This window comes from Elaeis guineensis, chromosome 2 (assembly GCF_000442705.2).
Source record: "Elaeis guineensis isolate ETL-2024a chromosome 2, EG11, whole genome shotgun sequence".
Taxonomy (NCBI): Eukaryota; Viridiplantae; Streptophyta; class Magnoliopsida; order Arecales; family Arecaceae; genus Elaeis; species Elaeis guineensis.
The window spans coordinates 85667499-85672898 of record NC_025994.2 but is presented as its reverse complement, the minus strand read 5'-3'; the positions used below and the strand labels follow the sequence as shown (position 1 = coordinate 85672898).

The following is a 5400-nucleotide window of genomic DNA, read 5'->3' as shown; positions in this document are numbered from 1 at the left end:
CATTACCCTTCCTTAGCCCAAAAATTATCTCCATCATATTGCATTACCTAGACCTTTAATCTTAAAATCAATTAGACGTCAACCTTAAGGAATTCGAGCTCAATAGGACAAGGAACCCTAAGAGTTCTACCAAGTTTGAGTTGTTTGATTAGTTGGTGTCTAGGCAAGTTCCTGAGGGTGGTTTGTTAAATTGGTTCAGTTGCTGGCCTGGCCAACTCGTTTGGTGTCTAGAAAGGCAACGATGAGTAAACCTCCCACCTCTTATACTTACCTGGCTAACTAGTTGATCAATCTCCACTGCTTGAAGAGTCATCTTGGAACAGTTAGGAGGTGTCTAGATTTAGGTTAACCCTAGGATAGATTGAGTTTAATTTATTGTTTCACTTATTTGAAAAATAAAATAAAAAAATTATTAAAATTTAAATTAATTTGATTACTTTTCTTTAGATTTAGGACTCCTTAGGATCTTTTCTTTAGAACTTTTTCTCTTTTCTTTCTTTTTCTTATACATAAAAATTTTTATAAAAAAAAATTGTATAAACATCGAGAACCGTACACCTCGTGTGTGGAGAAGAGTGTCGGGTCGTCTAGTTAGAATTGAGTCAATTCCTGTTGTTCCAATGGCTGAACCAATCCAACCCATGACCTTTAAGGATTTGTGTTATCCAGTTGGCTCCATCCAACCATCTTGTATCAGGTTGCCACAACCCACAGCTAACAATTTTGAAATCAAACCTCAAATCATAAATATGCTTCCAAAATTCACAGGATTAGAGGATGCTTATATATTTATTAGAGAATTTGAGGAGGTATGTGCAACCATGAAACTGCAATTAACAGAGGATGAGGTCAAACTTAGATTAATCAACTTTGCCCTTAAGGATAATGCTAAGAAGTGGCTTTATAGTCTGTCAAACCATTCTGTCACTACCTGGGAGGGCTTTGTGAGAACATTTTTGAAAAAGTATTTCCCCCATCATAAAATAGCTAGGATTAGGAATGAAATAAATCAATTTTACCAACTAGCTGGTGAATCATTTTGGAAGTACTTTGATCGTTTCAAGAATCTTTTGACCCAATGCCCACACCATGGAATAGAAACTTGGAGACTATGCCAGATCATCTATGAGGGGTTAGATTCAAACTCAAGAACCATGCTAGAGTCCATGTGCCAAGGCCAATTTATGGACAAAGAAACTACTGAAGCTTGGCAATTCTTAGAAGACCTAGCCGAGAAAAATTTACAATGGGAAACAACTAGGGAACCTGATAAAGCTACACCTTCAAGAGGAGGAATGCATCAAATTCAACCAACCCTAGCATCAGAGGCCAAGATTGCAACCTTAACACGTAGATTGGAAGCCTTAGAATTACAGAGACCAGCCAATGTAAATCAAATATCTGCACCCATGTGTAAAGGGTGCAATGCACCAGACCATGTCTTAGAAGAATGTTCCTACTCGAATGAGTGTGCACAGGTGAATGCCACCTATCAAGGACCATTGAACAATCCTTATGCACCCACATATAACCCAGGTTGGAGGAATCACCCGAATTTCTCATGGTCCCAGAATCCTAATGTAGGCAATCCAAATTTCAATCAGCAAAATCTAAGGTCCAACCCAGTGATGAACAATCCACCAGGCTTCCATGATAATGACAAGAAAATTACCTCTTTAGAGAAAAGCCTAGAAGCCATGATGAAGACACATACCAGCTTTATGCCAACCACGGGTCAACTCATAAATAATAACACCCAAGCTATAGCCCGTCTGAAAATGCAAGTAAGTCAGCTGGCTTCGACCATTAGTGAACGAGAACATGGTAGGTTACCTAGCCAACCTGAGCCAAATCCTAGGAACCAAAATGGTCCACGACCCCAACAAGAAAACCAAGTTAATGGTGTAAATGCCATTCATACCTTAAGATCAGAAAAACAAATAGACAATAAGGTAGTTGCACTTGATGATATAGAGGACTCATCTGCCGAGTCACCTTCTAAAACTACTACCTTTCAACCTCAAGCACCAGAAACTGAAAATTTACCTAGTCCAGTATTTAAAAGTCCTAGAGCTCCTTTTCCAAACAGACTAAAATCCAATAAATCTGAATATTTAGACAAAATTTTAGAGGTATTTAAACAAGTCCAAGTTAATATTCCTCTTTTAGATATAATCCATCAGGTTCCAACTTATGCCAAATTTTTAAAAGATCTTTGCACTAGGAAAAGGACCGCTAATGTACCAAAGAAAGTATTTTTGGCTGCAAGTGTCAGTTCATACCTATCTAGCCATGTGCCAATTAAATATAAGGACCCTGGAGCTCCAACAATTTTTTGTGTTATTGGAGAAACCAATATAAAAAAGGCCTTGCTAGATCTAGGAGCTAGTGTAAATATCCTTCCATATTCGGTGTATGAGCAACTAGGATTAGAAAAACTTCAACTTACTGGGATCACATTACAGTTAGCCGATAGATCTCTTAGGATCCCTAAGGGAATGGTCGAGGATGTTCTGATAAAGATTGAAAATTTTATTTTTCCTGTAGATTTTATTGTTTTAGAGACTGAGCCAGTTGCGAATCCTAAAGGACATATACCTGTCATTTTAGGAAGACCATTCTTAGCTATGGCCAATGCTGAAATCAATTGTCGAAATGGTCTAATGAAGTTATCCTTTGGGAATATGACCATTGAGCTTAATGTTTTTAACTTAGAACAGGAATCCTCTTCTCATGCTGATGTCAATGTAGTCCAAGATGGTATTTATGAATCCATTGATATTAGTGATGATGAAGTCGACCTAGAGTCTAACCCCTGGTTAATCCATGAGTCTGAGGATGTCAATGAAATACTTAAAGAAAATCATATTAATCAGGAATCGACACTTCTGAATCAATCATTGATATGGTGAAATCATCACCTAAACCATCGATAGAGGAAGCACCCATTTTAGAACTGAAACCCCTCCCAGAACATCTCAAGTATGCATATCTAGGATCCAAAGAAACTTTGCCTGTAATTATTACATCAGACCTAGATCCCAAGCAAGAGGAGGAGTTAGTGTCAGTTCTAAAAGCAAATCAAGAAGCAATAGGTTGGACCATAGCAGATATCAAAGGAATAAGCCCTTCTATAGTTCAACATAGAATATACTTAGAGGAAGAAGCTAAACCAACAAGAGAAGCCCAAAGAAGGCTTAATCCAGCTATGAAGGATGTAGTTAAAAAGAAGATTCTGAAACTCCTAGATAGTGAAATAATTTATCCTATTTCTGATAGCTCTTGGGTAAGCCCAGTTCAAGTAGTACCCAAGAAATCTGGGGTAACAGTGGTCCAAAATGATGCAAACGAACTTATCCCAACTAGGACCCAAACGGGATGGAGGGTCTGTATAGACTATAGAAAGTTGAATGCTGCGACAAGGAAAGATCACTTTCCTTTGCCATTTATTGATCAAATGTTGGAAAGACTAGCCGGACAAGAGTTTTACTATTTTCTTGATGGATACTCCGGTTACAACCAGATCCCCATAGCCGCTGAAGATCAAGAAAAGACTACATTCACCTGTCCATTTGGTACTTTTGCCTATAGACGAATGCCCTTTGGACTATGTAATGCACCGGCAACCTTCCAGAGATGCATGATCAGCATATTTTCAGATATGATAGAATGATTTCTAGAAATTTTTATGGATGACTTTTCTGTTTTTGGCCTAACCTTCTCCGAGTGTCTGAATCACCTGCAATTAGATCTAGAACGATGTAAGGAGAAGCACTTAGTTCTCAACTGAGAAAAATATCAGTTTATGGTCAAACAGGGAATAGTTCTTGGCCATGTCATTTCTAAAAAGGAGATTGAAGTGGATAAGGTCAAAATAGATCTAATTGCAAGTCTTCCACCACCTAAATCTGTGAAAGAAATACGTTCATTTTTAAGTCATGCTGGATTCTATAGAAGGTTTATTGCCAACTTTAGCAAAGTAGCACGTCCACTGACTAATCTTTTGGCAAAGGATATCAAATTTGAATTTACTCATGAGTGCTTGGAATCTTTTGAATTTCTAAAAAAAATACTTGTATCAGCTTCAATCATTCATCCTCCTGTCTGGTCTGAACCATTTGAATTAATGTGTGATGCGTCCGATCATGTTGTGGGCGCAATCTTAGGTCAACGGATAAATAAGCTGCCTAGAGTGATATATTATGCAAGTAAAACCTTAAATGATGCGCAGCTTAACTACACCACAACTGAGAAGGAGTTCCTTGCTGTTGTCTTTGCTTTAGAGAAATTTAGATCTTATTTGGTTGGGACCCACACCATTGTTTACACCGATCACTCAGCCATTAGACATCTCCTAGCAAAGAAGGATGCCAAGGCATGCTTAATCAGATGGATTTTGCTCCTTCAAGAATTTGACCTAGAAATTAGGGACAAGAAAGGCACTGAGAACGTTGTAGCAGATCATTTGTCCCGAATTCCAGTCGCACCATCTAGTGAACCATCCATCAATGAATCTTTCCCAGATGAGCAACTCATGTCTGTGTCTACTGAACCTTGGCTTGCTGATATTGTAAATTATTTAGCCATAGGTAAGATACCTTCTCATTGGACTAAGCAGGATAAATATAAATTCTTTGTCCAAGTGAAGTATTTCATTTGGGATGATCCTTATCTTTTTAAACAATGTCCTGATCAAATTATTAGAAGGTGTATCCCAGATAACGAAGTCATGAATATTTTATCTTTTTGTCATGATCAAGCATGTGGGGGTCACTTCGCGTCTAAGAAAACTGCTGCTAAGGTTCTCCAATGTGGTTTTTATTGACCCAATTTGTTTAAGGATGCTCATGAATATTGTAAAAGTTATGCTCAATGTCAAAAAATGGATCGAATCACCAAGCGACACATGATGCCACTCAACCCAATCTTGGTAGTTAAAGTTTTTGATGTTTGGGGGATCGATTTCATGGGACCATTTCCAAATTCCTTTGGAAATGAATATATTCTAGTAGCAGTTGATTATGTTTCAAAATGGGTAGAAGCAATTGCATGTAGAACACCCGATAGCAAAATGGTCATTAAGTTTCTTAAAAAAAATATTCTCTCCCGTTTCGGTATTCCTAGGGCAATCATTAGTGATCGGGGAACCCATTTTTGTAACCGACCTTTTGCAACATTGATGAAAAAGTATAATGTCACCCACAAATTGGCCACACCATATCATCCTCAAACTAGTGGGCAAGTTGAAGTGTCAAACTGACAAATCAAACAGATCCTGAAAAAAACTGTTAGTGCCAATAGAAAGGATTGGTCTTTGAAATTAATTGATGCACTTTGGGCATACCGAACCGCTTTCAAGACCAATCTAGGAATGTCTCCTTATAGGATTGTGTTTGGTAA

The 5400-nt window shown here is 37.9% G+C and overlaps 1 non-coding gene across 1 annotated transcript; it reads right to left on the bottom strand.

The window, feature by feature from the left end:
• Window positions 1-989: 989 nt before the first annotated feature.
• LOC140855926 (small nucleolar RNA R71) lies at window positions 990-1096 on the bottom strand. Its single transcript, XR_012139369.1, has one exon. It is a non-coding gene; the product is annotated as a small nucleolar RNA R71 (small nucleolar RNA).
• Between the last annotated feature and the right edge of the window lie 4304 nt (window positions 1097-5400).